General features: G+C 37.6%; 1 pseudogene; it reads right to left on the reverse strand.

The window, feature by feature from the left end:
* Positions 1-262: 262 nt before the first annotated feature.
* The window catches only part of LOC102124206 (T-complex protein 1 subunit alpha-like), a 71445-nt pseudogene continuing 49126 nt past the window's right edge, over positions 263-22581 (reverse strand).

Consider the following 22581-nt stretch of genomic DNA (forward strand, 5'->3'; position numbering starts at 1 on the left):
GGGTCACTGGTTTTGGTGGGAACCCAGGGTATAAACACTTTGATTGAGATAGTTTCCTTTGACCTAAGGCAATCCTCTACAGAATTCTCCTAGAATCATTCTCAGAGCAGCTAGGGGACAGGGGAACAATCAGTGAAGAAAATCTGGGTGAGGCACCACTCTAAATTTTTTTTGACAGCTTGCTATACTTTAATGTATAATACTGAATTCAAGGTACAAGACAATTGCATCTAACATTGTTATAAATAAAAGAGACATCAGATCAGTTATCAAGGGCTTCAGAACACCAAGGGCCCCGGTTATGAGAAGCATCTTCACAACCTCCATGTTTAACATGTTTATTTTCTGGGTATAATTTAATAAGATCATCAATTTGAAGAATGGTAACTGCGGCTTCTATTGCAAATTTCAAACTCTTTAACTATAGTTGGTTCAAACGCCCTTGCTTGTTTGTTGTATCTAGGTTTACTGTTCCTCAAATCAAGACCAATTTATTTTAGATTTTTATGTTCTGGGTTAACTTGAGCCTCATTATGAAAAGCTCTTAAACTGTGCAACCAGATCTGTGGAGTTCTGGGCAGCATTAACTCTCAGTGTATTAGGAATAAAAAGAAGAGTTCTTGCAAACTCTGCAATAGCAAGCTGTTCCTGAGACCCCATGCTGGTTTCATAGTTTTCAGGGTATATGGAAAAGGCTGCTTCTACAGCACTCCCAGCTAACATCATGGATTTTGACTCCAAAACTTTGTTCACTACGCAAAGAGCATCATGTAGAGTGCTCCATCTCATCACATATGAAATCATTTGCCCCACGTAAGATAATTGATGCAGATGTACAAGCCTTACTGGTTTTGATTAAGATCAGCTTATCATCACAAATTCTTTCCTGTACCACTTCTTCCATATGTGCCAACATTGCAGTTTCAAAAGTTTCTTCACCTTTCAAATTGGCCAGGATTGACAGAATAGTCCCTCCGGAAGCTTTAGCAATGCATTTAAGGTCCCTTTTTAGAGCTCTTCTAGTTGCCATAGCCCCAGCCTCTACAAATTACTTTGACACATATCATCAATTCCACCAGCTATTAGAATAATATTGGCATCAGTTGCCAGGATCTTCGGAATTCTCTCCTTGATAATATCTGATTCTCTCTGTCTAATTTGGTCCAGTTTTTCAGGGTCTGTAATGACCAACTGTACATCAAGTATATTAGTCCATTCTCATACTGTTATAAAGAACTGCCCAGACTGGGTAATTAATAAAGGAAAGAGGTTTAATTGACTCACAGTTTTACAGGGTTTGGGAGGCCTCAGGAACTTACAATCCTGGCTGAAGAGGAAGGAAACATGTCCTTCTTCACATGGCAGCAGAAAGGGAGAAGTGCAGAGGGAAAAGGGGAACAGCTCCTTATAAAACCATCAGATCTTGTCAGAACTCACTATCATGAGAACAGCATGGAGTCCCTCCCCCAACACGTGGGAATTACAATTTGGATTGCAATTCTATGTGAGATTTGGGTGGGGACACAGAGCCAGACCATATCACAAAGCTTCATTTTTGTTTTTTACAGGCTAAAGTTAAGGCAAGCAATTTTTGCATTAAAAATTCTTCTGGGCATGTCCTGGGATCCCACCACACAGCTGAGTGCATAGCCACTGATCAGCATACTCTCCATCTGACTTCTTGCATGGGCTTTCAGAATATTAGCAGAATTGACTGGATAGCGAGGCTGGCCTCTTAATATCTGTGTATGTAATAACAAGTAAAACATCTACTACTATATTAGCAAAGAAATCACCATTTCTTCCAATGATTTTGGAAGACATCCATGTCTCAGTGGCATTAATCAGGCAATCTCTTCCCAGTTCATCTGTGTTAATAATTAGGTTTTAACTGATGTAACACAGGGCTTCCCACTGAGGTAGTTCCATCTCCAACTTCTTTGTCTTGCAGGTCAGTCAGCTCACAAAGAACTTTAGCTGCAGGGTTGTTCTACCTCCAGTAACTTCAGGATGGCTGCACCATCATTAGTAATGGTTACGTCACCAACATTTTATCCAAGCCAGTTGGACCAAGAGAATTTTTCACAGTATTGGCAATTGAAGCTTAAGCCATAATGTTCTGGGAGCGGATCACCTCCCCAGGGCTGCGGTCTCGGTCCCCGAACATGGACAAAGGCCTCTCTTTTTTTTTTTTTTTTTTTTTGAGACGGAGTCTGGCTCTGTCGCCCAGGCTGGAGTGCAGTGGCCGGATCTCAGCTCACTGCAAGCCCCGCCCCCCGGGTTCATGCCATTCTCCTGCCTCAGCCTCCCGAGTAGCTGGGAGTACAGGCGCCCGCCACCTCGCCCGGCTAATTTTTTTTTTTGTATTTTAGTAGAGACGGGGTTTCACCGTGTTAGCCAGGATGGTCTCGACTCGATCTCCTGACCTCGTGATCCGCCCGTCTCGGCCTCCCAAAGTGCTGGGATTACAGGCTTGAGCCACCGCGCCCGGCCAGGCCTCTCTATCTTCATCGCACGGGTATACGTCAACTTCCACTCACACACACCATGCACCTCAGCCAACCAGCAACCACAGCAGTGATGCGTGGAGCCGACCCGAGCGACACTGCAGGGACTGCTGGGTAACACCGCTCCACCAGCTTCCCAGCTTCCCCACTTCCCCCACACCTGGCCGCGGGACGTGGCAGGAAGGCTAGTGTGAATTTTTAACTTGGGCAAAAATTTGTTTTTGGAGGGCATGGGAGGGGGGAAACTAAGACATTGCAATGCTTCATGATTCCCCAAAGGACCAATGTATAAAGAGATGTGCAATATATCCACAGTATCAACATTTTATGGGAGGAGGGAATAAATAGGGGGGAAGAAGTCTGAAAGTTCCTTAGGGGGGTAATGATGGAAAAAAAAAAGATTGAGAAACACTGCAATATGGGATGCAGTCTGTTTGTTCTCTGAAGTAGTAATGCATTGATTGATTTCTACATCAATTGATTGTACATGTGCTATTTGTTTTGTATTCCCCTCAGTGCATAGTACATCAGCATATAACAGTTAATAGTAGTGGTCCCCTACTTGTGGAATTAATACACAGCAGCTGTCCCAGGTCATGAAAGAAATTCCACCTGGATCTGTTTATTTCCTTCTTGAATAGAAGACAAGACTTTCCTCTTCATGTTCTCAACTCCATCCAAAGGGTTTAAGTTCAAAACTCTCAATTCCTGAAGTTGGAGGTTACAATGCGCTATGATCGCTGCACTGCATTCCAGCCTGGGCAACAGAGTGAGACTCTGTCTCCAAGAAATAAAAATAAATAAAAAATAGAAAATAGAAAATAAAAATAAAACTCTCAGTTTAGGGTTTAAAAATATTTGATGTTGGTGATCAATCGACTTTATCCATTCTAATATACTTCCTGAAAAGTCAGTCTTTCTTCCCTTTCCCAATTCCTCTGCATGTTTCTCTCCAGTTCTTATTAGTTTCCCCATTTCCCCTCTTTCTACCAGCTTCCAGTGTGACTTAATCTTTCCAATCTGAAAATCTGGCCCTGTAAATTTGCATCTGCTGATTATTGAGATATATCTTTCAGCTCTAACCCCACCTTTCCACATTTGAATTGTGATGCTGGTTCTGGGACTCTTTCAACCATTGTCTCCCCTTTGCTGGATGTCTCCTAGTTCAGCTCTACCTAAAGAAGGTACACAGAAGGGATGCTGAGGGTAGGCAGAAGGAAAAGATATGTGTTCCTTGGTATGTGCTCGCTGCTCCCACCAGGTTCACCACAGCAAAGCAGTTCATCTGAGCAGTGGCACTGGATCTGGCTTCCCATTTTTCCACACTCATATAACTAGCCTCATTGTACCCTTTAGAGACACCAGCACTGACGGCCCCATGTTACATTCAACAGGGGTCTGAGTCCCAGCTCTGTTAAACCCCTTTCCCAAGTACCTGTTCCAACCACTTCACTTTGTTCCTCTGGCATTTACTAGATCTGGGTCACCTCCATGCTTCTTTTTTTGCCTTTTCAGCTCCCAATTCCTTAAATTCTCTCTGTTAAAATGACTACTAAGATTTCTGTATTTTTGACTAGACTCTAGGCCCCAGATGTTAATATGCTGCTCTTGGTCCAAGATTTCTCTGATTCTTTGTTTTTTCTTTGTAAAAACTAGAGGATGAGGGGACACTTGTTTCAGGGTACCTGAGAGAAAAAACTGATGAGAATGGAAATACACAAAATGCAGAGTCATACTTTTGGGATCTAGACCACAGAATTATGTAAATAACTAATAGTATAATATTTCCACTGAATTTCTGTACTGGGTTGAATTGTGTCCACCAAAACATATGCTGAAGTGATAATCTTTGGTGTCTATGAAGATGACAGTTTTTGGAAATAGGGTCTCTGCAGATGAATCACGTTAAGGTGAGGTCATACTGTATTAAGGTGGGCCCTAATACAATGATGAGTATTCTCATGACAGAATGGAAACTGGGACACAAAGACAGAGGCATATAAGGAGATGGCCATGTGACAGTCAAGGCAGAGACTGATTTCATCTAAAGGCCAAGGAACACCAAGAATTGTCAGCAGCCACCAGAAGGTAGGAGAAGGGCAAGGGAGAATCCTCCCTTAGAGCCTCCAGTGAAAGCACGGCCCTGCCAATAACTTGATTTCAAAACTGTGAGAGAATAAATTTCCATCGTTGGAAGGCACCAAGTTTCTGGTAATATGTCACATGAGCCCTACTAAACTAATACAATTTCCAACTTCCAAAAGGAAAGAAACATCATTAAAGCATTTGTTCCTTATTTATGTGTTTGGTTTCAACATGTCTCTGCAAATAAACTACTTTGTTTAATTTAGGAAGCAATTTTCACTTCCACAAGAATGACAGTGAGGATGGCAAAGCCTGCCTTTGTCTTAGTTTTGAATGAATGATTCCTAATCATTATAACATTTAAATATAGGTTTTTCTGGTCTAAGCTTTTACCTCTTGGCATTATGGGCTCTTATGCAGCTCCTTAATCATTGGTACTGAAAAGGTACTGAACTGTTTATTCACAACCTACAGAAACAATACAATGTATTATTTACACCAGGCAGACAGACACGAACTCTTTTTTTATTTTGCCAGTTACTTACATTTATTTTTAAACAAATTATTAGAAAAATCACAATTAATATAGCAATGACCTCTTATTACTTTTGCTATTTTCCCTTACCTAATGGACTCTTTTGGCAATCATAAGGCAAGAAGAATTTTGACCTTAAAAGCCAGAGAGAAGCTATGTTCTCAAAGTACTTTGCCGTGTTAATTAATGGCAAAACTTTGGGAATTTCCATTTCCGTCCAACCAAACTTCAAATATCTAAAAGCCAATTATTTCAATCAGATCCTTAATTAAAACTGGGACAAACATGTATTCCACACAGTATACCTAGGTTATTATGTGGTCAGTCCACCCACCCCACTTCTTCCTAACTGTAAGTCCACTTGGGTTCTAGCCCTTGTTTTAAGTTGACCTGTTGAAGCATCATTGCCTTTGTTCTTCCACTAGCCTTGCTGATGAGTCTGCTGGAATGGTAGTGAACAACAACCTTGTCCATGAAGACCATAGCAAAACATCTTTGTCCCGAGCAATATTCTGGGAATGTGTTTTCATTTAAATGCCTCCATCTTTCCATTTTCTCTTTTTCACTTTCATTAAGGCCATGGCCACAAGCCTGCTAACATTCAAGTAAAAGTCACAGATATCTCAACTCTTTGTCTTCTCAGACCTCCTCTATCTGTATACCCTCACACTGGATGTTTTCCAGGCCTCCTAAAAAGGAAGGCAAGTCAGCCTTCTTTATGATTCTTTATGACACTATTTTTTGTTTTATTCTTTCCTTTTTGTGGGAGGAGAAGCATCACAGTGTAGTAACTAAGGACTTTGAAGAAAAGTGAAAAGATAGGTTTAAACTTTAGACTCTGCCATTTATTAGTTGTGTGCCCTCAAACAAATTATTGAAACTTCCACAAAATTCATTGTCCTCAGGTACAAAAGAGAAACATTACTTTATCCTTGAGGTTATTTTTGAGGATTAATGAGACAATATATGTAAGGTACTAAGTGCTTTTGATATAATAAGTAACAAAAGAATTTTTGCACCTGTCATTGTTTGCTTGATATTTAGCCATAGTCACATTTATATTAGACTCAAGTAAACTTTGGCACATCCTGTATTTCAGTGGGCCCTGATAGTAAATCTCAGGGTAAATGAATACCCAATTTTGTTCCATAGATTATAGCATATTCATGCAAGGGCACTGTCAGTATATGGGAAATGAAAGAACTTTCTATGCATGGAACAATAAATAATTATAGTAGATTAAATGTTAGTTGTTAAAACACACTGTATACAACAGACAAATGAGAGAGAAAATTAAAACTAAATATATTTAATGAGACACAGAGCCATCTTCTGCTCATCTTAGTTGTCAGTGTGTTTTTTATTTTATCTTGTCTTTTCCTGTAAAGCAGTAAATATGTTGAATTTTGCTCTGGAAATTAAACCGAGAGAGGCAAAATTTGTTTTTTCCTCTGAGAAATATTGCAGATTATTGTGTTCCATGAATAGTATAATTACTTCCATAATAACAGAAGACTAAACAGTCACAGGTGTTGGGTTTTGCATTGCAAACTGTGGGTGAAGCCATCATTAACGGCTTCGTTCTCAGTGTCACCAAAAACAGGCATCACTGTGTGCCTCATAGTTGCCAATACTATAGGGTATTTCATAGAGTCAGACTCTCAAACATCTTGAACCAACGGTTCCTAGAGGAGGCTACCCATTTTAGAATGTAATTTTTATCATGTCCTTCTCTCCCTCAACCACAGACCTGCCATGAGCAGCAAATGTCCAGAACTGCAGGACTCTCCTTGAAAGCCACATCTAGCGAGGAGTCTTCACTGTCAAATGTCTCCTCCTAACATGTACTTTCTAAGACTTCCTATACATACACTAAAATAAAACTGGGTCCTCCTTTATGTATGCCTACCCTCCCTCTTCTTCCCACAAATTTGTCATGCATCATGTCCCTTCTGCAGTGATCAGAGAGAAGCAGTGGAGTCAAGCATGACTTCAGTAGTTTTGATCTGAGCAGATGAAGGATTAGTTGTCACTAATTTATATGGGGAAGAATGCACAAGAAGCTGGTTTGGAGGTAGGGGATGAAGGCAGTCAAATAAAGGGAGTTTTATTATTATGTCTGAAACATCTATTATGCATCCATATGAAAATGTCAAGCAAATAGTTGAATATGAGACTCTAGAGTTCCTGGGAGAGGCCAGGGATAGAGATAGACATGTGGTAGTTGCCAGTATACAGATGATATTTGAAGCCATGAGACCAGATGCAATGGCCAATGGAGTTAGGATATATGGAAAAGAGAGGACAAATAACTTACTTTTGTGACAATTCAACAACAATAAGATGTGAAATAAATGAGAAGAAGTAAGTAAATCTGTTTGCTACTCTTGGCTAAATATTCCAAGATTTACTAATCATTTTAATGGGACATGTTTGCCCAATCCCAGTACCATGTTTCACTTCTTTGTGAGAAGTAAATGAACCTCTAATAATTTAGTAGTCAGAATGGAATAGAGCAAGTCAGCCATGACAGGAACTGTACGGAGGAAAAAAGGGACCAGTGTCCCATGATCTGAATCCTAACCTTTAATCAGATCATTAGTTCCATTATTGTCTTTAAAAAGCAAATAACTTTGTCACTTAAAAATCCCTCTCTTTCTGTCTTAATCATTTCAGGTTCCGTTGTCCTAAAAATATACATATGAGGTTGAATTATTGAACCTAAATGTAGTAATTTTTATTTATTTCCTATAGATTTTATATTGATGCATTTAACTCATCATTAGTCAAGCAAGATATTTTTTAACCCAAAGCTAAATATTCACTGCATTAACATTTTTTAGCTTTGTGTTACCACATACAAGAAAATCATGCCTTCTGTAGCTATCTCCCTTCCTCCAGACAAATTTATTTTTTTAATAAAAAAAAAAAAATGTGTTTTTTTTTTTTTTTTTTTTTTTTTTTGAGGTGGAGTCTCACTCTGTTACCCAGGCTGGAGGGCAGTAGCATGATCTTGGCTCACTGCAACCTCTGCCTCTAGGTTCAAGCAGTTCTCCTGCCTCAGACTGCTGGGTAGCTGGGATTACAGGCACATTACCATGCCCCCGGCTAATTTTTTTTGTATTTTTAGTAGAGATGGGATTTTACCTTGTTGACCAAGCTGGTCTTGAACTCCTGACCTCAAGTGATCCACCCACCTCAGCCTTCAAAAGTGCTAGGATTACAGGCGTGAGCTACTATGCCTGGCCTGTTTTGTCCTTAATAGCAAATAAGACTTATCAAGATTAAACAAACCAACTTGACAGGAAAATGTTTATTTCAATCAGAAAGGCTAGATTAAAAACCTTGATTGAAATAGTAGAAACTTTAATTACTTCGTGGTAGGTTTATAATATTTTTCTTCATTAATTTTTCTCTTAGGTTATACACGCACAATGTAAATTTTAATGTAACTGAAACTTTTATTTCTGTGAAAGATTTAACCTTTTAGAAAAAGCACAGTGTTGATATTTTACAGCTGGGATCTTGAAAGGTAAGGCAATTTACTTCCATAACAGATCGGAGACAGATCCAGATCCCCTGAAATTCATTCTGGTGACATTTGGGAGTCTCTAGTACCAATTAAAGACCCTAAACAGCCTGAATTTACTATATTCATCATTTTAACTATGAAATAATTATTTGTCACTTGCATCATATAACTCTGACTCCAGTTAGTTACAAAGCTGAAGTATGCCATAAAAATATGTAGTCAATAGGTTCAAAATATTAAAGACCTAAATAAGCTCACATGGACATCAGAAACAGCATCATAATTATTGTCTTTACAAAATTAATGTGTACTTCATTTGTATAGCAATTGTTGTAAAGACTAAATGTATTAGTTAATAATTTTAAAAGTGAAAAAGTTCATTTTCTGGCCACATAAACACAGAAATAACATACTTCTCTGTTATAATTTGTCAAAGGGTCCTTCCAATCACTGTCAGAAATACATTCTCTAAGTATTTATTCTGCTGAATCTAAATATCATTGGCAATAAAAACTGCCCATCTTTTGATTAAAGAAATTGATTTTGCAAAGTGCAGTTGGTTATGGCAAATGATGTGCTTTATGATCAGCTTTATTGAGATATTTCTATCATCATTCACCTGGCATCTGGCAGAGATCAAACGATATGCCCTAAACACATATTAAAACAAATTTAATAGCTGAGGAAAGTATTTTAAAAACAATTTTAAACAAGTCCTTGAACTAGCACGTCAAAAAATTAACTGAAGGTAGAAACTCTGGATGTTGGTGCATGCCAAAGCCTGATGGTATCTGCTGACACACTTCTGTTTTGAAGGATAATAAGAATTCTGGATAAAGAAAATAAAGCCTAGGGTCTACTCAAGGCTTAGAACATTCTAACAAGAGAACTAGACATAAAACTGGAGTGCTATAGGACCATACAGTCTATACAGCATAAACAAGAAATAAGCTCTCTGTGCAGAAAAAGACAGCAAGGAAACTTGCCTATCTTTATCTTGTGGTTGAAATGGATAGAATCTTCCCTGAAAATTGATGAATACAAAGACTATCCTCACAAGTTTTTGTCCCCATATTCAACCTGTCGGGTGGGGTCTCTGAAAGGTAGGGGAAATACCCTTAAGTTAGAAATTTAATTTAATGTGACCAAAGATATCTAGCAGAAGCAATTGAAACTTTGTTCCAAAGAAATGAAATTCAACTAAGTTCCCCAAGAATTCTTGATGACTGTGTTCCAAGGGTCATGTGTTTACAGCCAAAAATCACAAAAAACAGACATCAGACGCCATCTAGGAAATACTTAAATTCCTGAAATTATCAACCATCTGACAGGTACATCTAATATGGTTTAAGACACAAAAAAATGACTTGAAAATATGAGCAAGATACAAGTGATCATATAAAGACAAACAAGAACAAAATAGAAATTCAGGAAGTAAAGAATATAATAATATGAATTTAAAACAAAATGTAAGAGATAACAGCCAATTAAATATAGCTAAAAAAAGAATTATAGAATTAAAAACTTAAAATTATTTATAATGCAACTATAGAGACCAAAAGATGGAAAACATGAAAGAGAAGTTAAGGGACATAGAAGATAAAATAAGTAGATCAACATATCTAATTATGATACCAGAAGGAGACAATTTAGAAGTGGAGAGAAGGTAATATCTGAAGATGCAACACCATAGAATTTTCTAGAATTGTTGAAAAACATTAAAGCAAAAAAAAAAAAAAATCCCAAGCAAATAAAAACATCCATGCCAAGAAACATTATGAACAAACCACAGAACATCACTAACAGGCAATCTCAAAGAGAGATGATCTAAAGGGGAAATGACAATTAGTGTAACAGCTGACTTCATAACAAGCAATAACAGAAGCCAGAAGATGATAAAATCATATCTTTTATAAGCTTGAACATTTAGGATTCTGCCAAGATGGCCAAATAGGAAGAGCTGTGGTCTGCAGCTCCCAGCGAGATCGATGCAGAAGATGGGTGATTTCTGCATTTTCAACTGAAATATCTGGTTCATCTCATTGTGACTGGTTGGACAGTGGGTGCAGCCCACAGTGGGTGAGCTGAAGCAGGGCGGGGCATAAAGCACAAAAAGTCAGGGAATTTCCCTTTCCTAGCCAAGGGAAGCTATGAGAGACTGTACTGGGAGGAACGGTACACTCCTGCCCAGATACTGCACTTTTCCCACTGTCTTTGCAACTGGTAGACCAGGAGATTCCCCTCAGTGCTTGTCTTGGTGGGTCTTATGCCCACAGAGTCCAGCAAGCTATGATCCATTGGCTTGAAATTCTCTCTGCTAGTGCAGCAATCTGAGAACGACCTGAGATGCTGGAGCTTAGTGGAGAGAGGGGTGTCCACCATTGCTGAGGCTTGAGTAGGCAGTTTTAGGCACCTATAAGTCTATACTGAAATTATCTTTCAAGTGATACTATTTCTCATGAATTAGAGTGACATTATCTTTCAAAAATTAGAATACATAAGGTATATTCAATTAAAATAACTGATAGTGTTTACTACAAATAGACAATCTCTTTAAAAAAGCTTAATATGTGTATTTCAGTCAGAAAAAAAAATCCTATGTGTATTATTCAGGGATTTTCCAGAAAAACAGAATCAATAGTCTGTGGTGTTTGTATGTGTGTATTACTCAGGAATATTAAGGGAGACAGAACCCATAGGAGATAAAAAGAAGAGATAGATAGATAGATAGATAGATAGATAGATAGATAGATAGATAGATAGATAGATAGATAGATAGATAGATGGATGGATGGATGGATGGATGGATGGATGGATGGATGGATGGATGGATAGATAGATAGATAGATAGATAGATAGATAGATAGATAGATAGGAGATTTATTCGGATAATTGGCTCATGCAGTTCTGGAGACTGCGAAGTCCCTGGGCAGGCCAGGGAATATCCAGGGATGTCAGTAGTGTGGTTCAGTCCAAGTCCAAAAGCCTCAGAACTAGGTAAGTCAGTGGTATAACTTTCAGCCTGAGGCTGAGGGACCGTGAACCCAGGGGGCTACCAATGCATGTCTTGGAGTCCAAAAGGCCAGAGGGAATGAAGTTCTGATAACCGAGGGCAGGAGACAAAAGCTTCATTTCCTCTGCTTTTTAGTGTTTTGCTTATTTTGAGATGGAGTCTCCCTCTGTCACCTAGACTAGAGTGCAGTGGCATGATCTCAGCTCACTACAACCTCTGCCTCTGGCATTCAAATTATCCCAAGACCTCAGCCTCCCCAGTAGCTGGGATTACAGGCACATACCACAATGCCCAGCTAATTTTTGTATTTTTAGTAGAGGCAGAGTTTCACTGTGTTGGCCAGCCTGGTCTCAAACTCCTGATCTCAAGTGATCCACCCACCCCAGCCTCCTAAAATGCTGGGATTACAGGCATGAGCCACTGTACCCAGTCTTCCTCTGCCTTTTATTTATTCTATCCAGGCTGCCAGCCAACTAGATAGTGCCTGCCCACATTGAGGGCAGATCTTGCCCACTCAATATGGCATCTCATGTGCCAATATCCTCTGGAAACACCCTCACAGATACTCCTAGAAATAATGCTTTATCAGCTATATAGCGATATCTTAATCCAGTCAGCCTGATAGCTAAAAATAAACTTCACTCTTTATATCTATATCTCTCTATCATCTCTCTCTCTCTACATATCTATCTCTACCCATCTATTTATCTGTCCATCTATCCAGAGAAAGAGAGAGAGAGAGAGACAGACAGACAGACAGAGAGAGAGAGAGAGGGACAGAGAGAGAGAGATTTATTATGGGGAATTGGCTCAGGTAATTATGAAGGCCGACAACCAACAGGAGAGCCAATGGTCACATTCCGGAACAAAGGCCTACAGGCATCAAACCCAGGGAGAACTGAAGTTTCAGTTCAAGTCCAGAGGCATGACAAAAATCAGTCTGTTTAAAAGCAGTCTAGTAAGAGGTATTTCCTCTTGCTTGGAGAATGGTCAGACTTTTTGTTCTATTTAGGCCCTCAACTGATAGGATGAGGTTCACCAAAATTAGGATGAAAAATCTACTTTACTCAGTCTGCCAATTTAAATATTAATCTCATTCAAAAGATCCTCAAATAAACACCCAGAATAATTTTAGACTGAATATCTGGGCAACCTTTTGGCACAGTGAAGCTGACACACAAAATTAACCATCACCTCAAACTAAGTAGAAGATTTGGGGAAAAAAACAAAGATGATGAGTAGATATGTGGGGATCTAAACAAACATTGACTATATAAGAAAAGAATACTAGAAATTAACATGTTGAAACAAAAAGAAAGCAAAAACTGAAATATTGGGTTAAATTAGCATTTAAATTGGTGGGGGGCAGGGACGAAGGTGAGTGGAATTAGAACAGTCAAAGATTAGTTAATTATTTTTGAGGTGGCAAGAGCTATTAATTCCAGACTTGTTAAATTATTTGTTCTAAAATACCTAGAGCAACTTCTAGAAAGTAGACAACAATTTTATTTGCCAATTTATGGGCCTGAAACTTCCCAATACAACTATAAGAGAGATAAAGAAACAGTGTTTCTGGGCACCCAGAAATAAGAATGTAAGATAGGACTTGAACACAGCATTGTCTCTGCCACAGTTTTAATAATGTTCAAACTAGCAGAGGAGGGGGAAAGTGTCATGAGAAAAATGAAATATCTAATCCAAACAGAGGCAAGAAATGAGGGAGGGCAGAGAAGCAGAAAATGTAGAACAACGAAAGAACAAAATAAAATGATATAAATAAATCAAATATATTTGTTATCATAGTAAATATAAATACACTAAACTCTCATTAAAAGACAGAGAGACTGGATTTTTAAAAAGACAATTACTCAAAAAAATACAAGAAATTAGTACATGTAGTACACAGAACAATAGAAAAGAGCAAATCTTTGAGTGGGACGATAATAGACAAATTCTAAAAGTGGAAAACCAAGAAGTACCAATATAAGCATGTTCTTTAGAGAAATTACAATAAATAAATAATGATGAAAAAGTTTAAAGTAATTGCCTCTGAGCATCAGGAAGTCAGGGTAACAGTGGGATCTACTGTTTTTCACACAAGACCTTGTATGGTAAACAAACATTTTTATCTTTAAACTATATACATGTATACATTTTTATTTCTTTATTTATTTTAAACAAGAGTTCCTTACTGCTGATCAAACCTATGCTACCTTTCAGTTAGGTTATTTTGTTTCACTGTATGGTATGTTTAAGCTTAGTTGTGAAATAAAGAGTTCATGACTAAATTCTACAGATCTCCTAATAATGAGTATACAGATCCAAGGTTCAATCAGCATGTATTGGAAAATGAATAAATAGTGAATGAATGAATGAAAAATTAAATGTTCATTTTGTATTGAATGTCAAAACCATATATAACCTCCCTTAATTACTATAAACAGAACATAATTAGATCAATTTGCTGAAAATTTCTGACAAACATATTGTTTGTCATCGTCGAAAAGAAATAATCTGGCTATAATATAGAAATTTAACCAAGAAAATACTGAATAAACTATAAACCATATTTTTAAAAATCCATTAGAGAGATAAAGATGCACAGACACCTAAATGACCAAAACCCAGAGAGGGACAATCCCTATGTGAGCAGAGTCTGGAAGGTTCTTACATTTCTTGGGATCACAGGGCACTGAGAAGTAAGCCCACCACACACCAGGAGAATTTGTTGCAACCTAAAGAAACCAGCTAAAATTTAATAACCCTATGGGCTATGCTATAGATGAGACACTGAAGAAGCCCCAGACAGAACTAGCTCACCTTGCCCATTGTTTCCCCAAGGGACTTTTTTTTTTTTAACTGAGTATGTGGCTGCTTGTACGCACTGTAAAGCAAAAAGGAATATCCAGTGATTAATGGAGCCCATACCAGTGCATAAGAACCAACTATGTATGTCTCTGAGTCTGCATTCCGTAACATGTCAGTAGACTGCAATTGCACATGGTGGCAGCATTCACACTACAGGCATCAGCAGACGCTGCAAATCAGACTTTCTTTTTAGGACACTTGATTAAGCATTTACCAGCACACCACCGGCTGTATTCCATGGCACAGGATACTGCAGGCTGGGCAGAAAAATTGAGGAAGTATAGTCTCAAAGTGCCTAAAACTCAGGCCTTGCTAGAAGAAGTAACCTAAATCTGCTCCGAGGGCATTTGTAGCTGGTGGTGAACTGAAATTAAATACAGCCCAATCCTGACCTAGGTTAATTCATAATGAGAAAGGATCAGCTCCTAACCCTGACAGAGTAAACAGTGTACCCTTTCGAGAACTAAACACTATTTATTTCAATCTCTACTTTTTTATACACAATATCTAATATCAACATTTTTCATATAAGCAAAAGTAGGAATATACCATCCATCAGAAGAGAAAAACTGTTCAGTGAAGTAGACTCACAGAAAATCCAGATGCAAGAATTAGAAAACAAGAACTTAAAAATAACTGTTATAAATATGTTGCAGAAATAATATTAAAAGGTAGATATTATGGGTAAAAAAGATAGTGAATCTCAGCGGAGAAATTAAAAAAAATTAAGAAGTAAACAAAGAGAAATTTCTGGAACTGGAAAGTATAATGTACCTTATGAAGAATTCATATAATAGGGTCAATGACACACATAACAGAGCAGAAGAAAAGATCAGTAAACTCAGATAAGTCAATAGAAATTATCCAAACAAGCACCAAAAAAATGTAGTATATATACATAAAAACGCACATATTTTGCATACACAGTTGATACTCAACATCTGTGGAGGATTGGTTCCAGGACCTCTTGTGGATGCCAAAATCTAGACATCTTTAAGTCCTTGTTACAAAATGCTGTGGTATTTGCATATAGCCTACACACATTCTCCTGTATACTTTAAATCATCACTAAATTATTTATAATATCTAAAATACTGAAAATGCTATCTAAATCTTTGTTTTACTCTTTAGGGAATAATGGCAAGAAAAAAAAATCCGTATATGTTTAGCACAGATGCAATTAAAAAAATATATTTTCGGCCAGGCGTGGTGGCTCACGCCTGTAATCCCAGCACTTTGGGATGCCGAGGCGGGTGGATCACGAGGTCAGGAGATCGAGACCATCCTGGCTAACACGGTGAAACCCCGTCTCTACCAAAAATACAAAAAATTAGCCAAGCGTGGTGGCGGGCGCCTGTAGTCCCAGGTACTCGGGAGGCTGAGGCAGGAGAATAGCGTGAACCCAGGAGGCAGAGCTTGTAGTGAGCCGAGATTGTGCCACTGCACTCCAGCCTGGGTGACAGAGTGAGACTCCATCTCAAAAAAAAAAAAGAAAAAAAAAAAAAGAAAAAAAATAGATAGATAGATAGATAATAGGTAGGTAGGTAGATAGATAGATAATGTTAAAGGATTTTTCAGAATTAATAAGACATTAACTCATAGATTCAAAAAAGGAAACACATATAGAAGCACCATAATCAATCTGCTAAAATATCAAGGGTTAAAAAAATGGTAAAGAAGAAAATCTTAAAACTAGCCAGAAGTAAAAAGACACATATTCAAAAGAAAAACAGTAATAATTGTCTCTCCATTTTGACTAGTGAATCGTAGTAGTCTTTTGGGATTCCAAAATAATTAGCACTAATTCAGAGTCACAGGGAAAGGTAAACAGTTGGGAATGTGTGTACAATTTTTTTAAAGACCATTAGCTGTTCATGGAAAAGAATAACTGTGGATTTTGGAGTTTTTAACATTTGTAGAAGTAAAATGTGTGACAATAATAGCACAGAGGGCAGGAGATATAATGGAATTCTATTGTTTTCAGGTTCTTATTTTGTGAAATGATAAAATCCATTGTAGACTGTTTTAAGTTAAGAATATATATTGTAATCTCTGGGGAATAATAAAATCTAACCAAATGAGTATGATTAAAAAGCCAATATACTTAAGTAAAATTAATCCAAAATAAGGCAGGAAATGAGGATGGTACACATAGGAGAAATGAAAAACAAGTTGCAACATGGTAGTCTTGACCTAACATATATGAGTAATGGACTGAATGCCCACCTCTGCTATCTTCTAGCCCTATTTTACCATCTTTAGTTATTTTCTCATTTGTTAAGCCATTTGGAATCTTCACTGTTTTAAAATTTTCATGAACAGGATCATAAAAACTTCTCTCAAGAAGAGAAATAATATATTGATAATTTAAACAACTCTGATCAGATGAACTTAATAGTCTCCAGTTTAACACTGAAACCTTTTTAATTAATAGTGAGAAAGTTAGCAAATTATATCAAACAAATTGAGGCCTTTGCGAAAAGATACACATAGAAGTTTTTAATGTTCCATATTGACAACATTATAAAAATTGAGCAGTAATTTTCATGCACCATTTCTATTAAATTATCTTCAAAAAGTTGTTTCCTTACTAGTTGATGTCTTCATTATGTAAATTATGAAGTGATGCTTCACTTATGCTCTGGTATCCACAGTATGCTGCCCAGACACTTGCAGATATAGAAAGAGAAGAGGCATGCATGTGTCCATTTTTATTTCTGGCAAAATTACTTTTCATTCAATGTAGTAATCTTCAAATAAAAGTCACTAGTTTCCTATCTTTTTTTTCCCATGGATGATTACCATGACAATCAAAAGTGCAAAATGTCCTCATTCATGGAGATATGTTCTGGAAAAATTGTCTCTAGTTCAAACTTTTTGGTAAAAGCAATTATAGTCTCACTGTTCTAAATAACTCTGAGATGAATCTTTTATTAAAATGAAGAATCTTTTTTTAAATTTTTTTTATTATTAGACTTTAAGTTCTAGGGTACATGTGTACAACATGCAGGTTTGTTACATATGTATACATGTGCCATGTTGGTGTACTACACCCATTAACTCATCATTTACATTAGGTATATCTCCTAATGCTATTCCTTCCCCACTCCCCCAACCCCACGACAGGCCCCAGTGTGTGATGTTCCCCTTCCTGTGCCCAGGTGTTCTCATTGTTCAGTTCCCACCTATGAGTGAGAACCTGTGGTGTTTGGTTTTTTGTCCTTGAGATAGTTTGCTGAGAATGATGATTTCCAGCTTCATCCATGCCCCTACAAAGGATGTGAACTCATCCTTTTTTATGGCTGCATAGTATTCCATGGATAAAAACCCTAGAAGAAAACCTAGGCAATACTATTCAGGACACAGGCCTGGGACTTCAGGACTTCAAGCCACAGGACTTCATGTCTAAAACACCAAAAGCAGTGGCAACAAAAGTCAAAATTGACAAATGGGATCTAATTAAACTAAAGAGCTTCTGCACAGCAAAAGAAACTACCATCAGAGTGAACAGGCAACCTGCAGAATGGGGAGAAGATTTTTGCAATCTACTCATCTGACAAAGGGCTAATATCTAGAATCTACAAAGAACACAAACAAATTTACAAGAAAGAAAACAACCCCATCAAAAAGTGGGCAAAGGATATAAACAGATACTTTTCAAAAGAAGACATGTATGCAGCCAACAGACACATGAAAAAATCGCCATCATCACTCGTCATCAGAGAAATGCAAATCAAAACCACAATGAGATACCATCTCATACCAGTTAGAATGGTGATCATTAAAAAGTCAGGAAACAACAGGTGCTGGAGAGGATGTGGAGAAATAGGAACACTTTTACACTGTTGGTGGGACTGTAAACTAGTTCAACCATTGTGGAAGACAGTGTGGCAATTCCTCAAGGATTTGGAACTAGAAATACCATCTGATCCAGCCATCCCATTACTGGGTATATTCCCAAAGGATTATAAATCATGCTGCTATAAAGACACGTGCACACGTATGTTTATTGTGGCACTATTCACAATAGCAAAGACTTGGAACCAACCCAAATGTCCATCAATGATAGACTGGATTAAGAAAATGTGGCACATGGAAGAATCCTTTTAAAATGAAAAGGTAGACATGTTTCCCAAGCCACTTTAGCCTTGAGGGGAAAGCAATATACCCATAGAGTCACGAAACAGTAATTCTTCTCTCTGCACTTTTGCCAATGGAATTCCCCACCTATTTATGAACACTGCTGTGGTTTCTGTGTTTTAGATAATCAAGTTCTTATATACACTTATTGAACTTGCCATTTTTCTCCTCTCACCTCCCACTAAGAGACTGACGTCTTCTGAGTGGTGAGGCCTTGTCCTTTTTCACTCCAGATGGTGACCGGTTCAATCGATAGTTCAAGCTACTCTGTCTATTCCATATTTGAATATTCTGCAGCAGTAATCCACAGTAACTTCAAATAAAGTCTCCTTCTCCTGTTTTGGCTAAATTCTTAACATAAGCTACAAAGTAATACCGTCAGGTTCATAATCTCTTGATAATTCACTGAGATGACTACAAAATCATGTTTTTATTTGTTTACTTTTAATTCAATCTCTTTTACTTTAAGATTGAGGTCCAAACTCTTCTGGAGTAGGGAGTGCTGAGTGGGAGGGCAATTTTGATGAGAGATTCTGTGTTGTACAAATCACCCCTACTCCTCCAGTCCTAAGGTATTATTCTTTTTATAATCTTTTGAGTATAATCTCTAGCCCTTTCCTTAAGATAGCTGCTTCCCCAGGGGGATCTAGTGTTCTTTACACAAATGGATCTCTGGCAATCCCATTCCTACAGAGCTCTGGCTGAAGTCAGACATGCTTAAGACCTAGAGAGGACAAATGGGATCTCATTAAACTAAAGAGCTTCTGCACAGCAAAAGAAACTACCATCAGAGTGAACAGGCAACCTACAGAATGGGAGAAAATTTTTGCAATCTACTCATCTGACAAAGGGCTAATATCCAGAACCTACAAAGAACTCAAACAAATTTACAAGAAAAAAACAAACAACCCCATCAAAAAGTGGGCAAAGGATATGAACAGACATTTCTCAAAAGAAGACATTCATACAGCCAACAGACACATGAAAAAATGCTCATCATCACTGGCCATCAGAGAAATGCAAATCAAAACCACAATGAGATACCATCTCACACCAGTTAGAATGGCGATCATTAAAAAGTCAGGAAACAACAGGTGCTGGAGAGGATGTGGAGAAATAGGAACACTTTTACACTGTTGGTGGGATTGTAAACTAGTTCAACCATTATGGAAAACAGTATGGCGATTCCTCAAGGATCTAGAACTAGATGTACCATATGACCCAGCCATCCCATTACTGGGCATATACCCAAAGGATTATAAATTATGCTGCTATAAAGACACATGCACACGTATGTTTATTGCAGCACTATTCACAATAGCAAAGACTTGGAATCAACCCAAATGTCCATGAGTGACAGATTGGATTAAGAAAATGTGGCACATATACACCATGGAATACTATGCAGCCATCAAAAAGGATGAGTTTGTGTCCTTTGTAGGGACATGGATGCAGCTGGAAACCATCATTCTTAGCAAACTATCACAAGAACAGAAAACCAAACACCGCATGTTCTCACTCATAGGTGGGAACTGAACAATGAGATCATTTGGACTCAGGAAGGGGAACATCACACACCGGGGCCTATCATGGGGAGGGGGGAGGGGGGAGGGATTGCATTGGGAGTTATACCTGATGTAAATGACGAGTTGATGGGTGCAGCACACCACCATGGCACAAGTATACATATGTAACAAACCTGCACGTTATGCACATGTACCCTACAACTTAAAGTATAATAATAATAAATAAATTAAAAAAAAAAAAAAAGACCTAGAGAGAACACTGCTTAGGCTTGTTTGGGGCCCTGGCATTATAAAAAATTATCTCTTAATTTACTGGTTGTTTAAATAAATTTTGCTTAATGTGAAATTAATTTCTTAAAGATATTCATTTAAATGTGTGCATGTGTTTAGAGTAATTTCTATACATATTAAATGTTGAGGGAACTGGATTTTAAACTATTATTTAGTTGCCAGGATTTTGCATTTCAAATATTGCATTACAGCTTCATTCTTTCCCTGAACTAGATTTTTAAATGCAGGAAATAACCTTGAGCTTTCAGTTGAGAGTGCCTCCTTGCTCACAGACAAAGGATAAATCAGGACGGTTTGAAGCATGCTGAGATGTACTCTTAGAATTCCCTACAATTCTATGTGGCTCTATTGACAGTGACAAATGAAAGTGGTTTCCACACACCAGTGGACTATACACCATGCTAACTAGGACACATTTAGCACTAACTAAGTCAGGGAGTAAGTGTTCTCGTATTTTTCTGTCAGCAAATTTTTAGTGTTTTCCCTATTGGCACTGTTGATTTTTCTTTGTGTTGTTGTTTTACTGTTGAGCCACAGCAAATAAGAAAGAATAAAAAATGAAAAACATAAGTTAGCACAAATTTTTGGGATATGAATTGCAATTGTTCTTTGCTATTTCTTTGTCTAAAATTGAGTTTCACGTTACTATTTTAAAAATAAACATTGTGGCTCAGAGGGAGTTTTAGGTTATTAGGGAAAATGGTTTCATGAAAGAAAATTGATGCCAAAATTGTATTTATGCAGTATTCTAAAATGATCATGACATTTGAGAAAAGCAGTTAAACACTGCCTCCAATAGAAGTCATAAGATTATACAATTTTCAAGAGAAATAAAAGAACATTTATTATACAATTTTCAAGAGAAATAAAAGAACTTTTATTATATCGAAACTTTTGAGCTGCATTTTTAAGTTTTATCTACTGACTAGTATTTCCATTTATGAGGTAGTCGGATTTTGTGTCATGAAATGTTGGTTAGTGTTCTGTCCAGGTACAGAAATTGTTAGAGCAATTTCTTCTACAGACACTAAAATGATAGCAATGATCCATGGAAATGAAAAGCTATTTGCCTGATGAATAGCAGGACAATAGGCAACCTAGGATGCATAATTCTACTTTCCACTAAGTTACCCTTGGGATCCATAGAATGAGATTACCTTAAAAGTGAACATGTCTCCTAGTCAAGTCCTTCCAGTATTCAGGAACTAAACACTCAAGAAAAGACTACAAGCAGGGAGCTCAATGTGGAAGCTAATATTATAGCAGTTCTCAATAGTCCCTGCAACAAAACTTGATTTCTTCAAAATCACTCTAGGAAAGAAAGTGACTCCTTATCTTGTGACAACATGGAGTACTTAGCACTTTATTTCAGACACCATTAATGACCTAATTAAACTGGGGATCTGTTGGGAAAAGGCATGAAGAACAACCATGTAAGAAATATGCCAACACAGAAAAAAAAATCTTAGATTAATTATGTTTAGCTTATGTCGTATTTTAAACCTGAGTTTAGAGCGTAATGTTCAAGTCCATTATTTCTAGCATTCTCAGTCCAAAATAGCTTTTATTGAATGAATACATTTGTTCCTTGATTCTTTAGGAGTGTTAACCAGGCCCAAATAGGAGCTGGGCCATCTAAGCATGTTGAGGGATTACCAGAGATCATAATCTCATAGAGAATCAATTTTCTTCTCATCTTTATCTGATTCTATTTTCCTGTCTCCCTTTAATGGGAGCCAGATTCTTTGAATATAAATTTCCTGAGCCAACATGCCAAAAAGCTTACCTGAGAAGATGAAACCACATGACCTGGGGTGAGGAGAGTGTTAGAAAGTGGGAGAGCCCCTGAACACCCCTATAGACAACACTCTAGCTTGTAGGTATTGTTAATCTTCAGTTATAGAAATCTTCAGTTCAAGTTATAGAAAACCCAACTCAAATAACTTAAGCAAATAAAGAATGTAGAGTCATGTAATACAAAGTCAAGAATGGCTGAGCCTAGTGCAGTAAGCGCTGTGAGTAGGGCTCATGGGTCTTTACGTTGCCTGCACTTTCCTCTTTGGGTCCTTTTTCAGACAGGCTTT

Source organism: Macaca fascicularis, chromosome 6, assembly GCF_037993035.2.
Source record: "Macaca fascicularis isolate 582-1 chromosome 6, T2T-MFA8v1.1".
NCBI classification, from domain to species: Eukaryota; Metazoa; Chordata; class Mammalia; order Primates; family Cercopithecidae; genus Macaca; species Macaca fascicularis.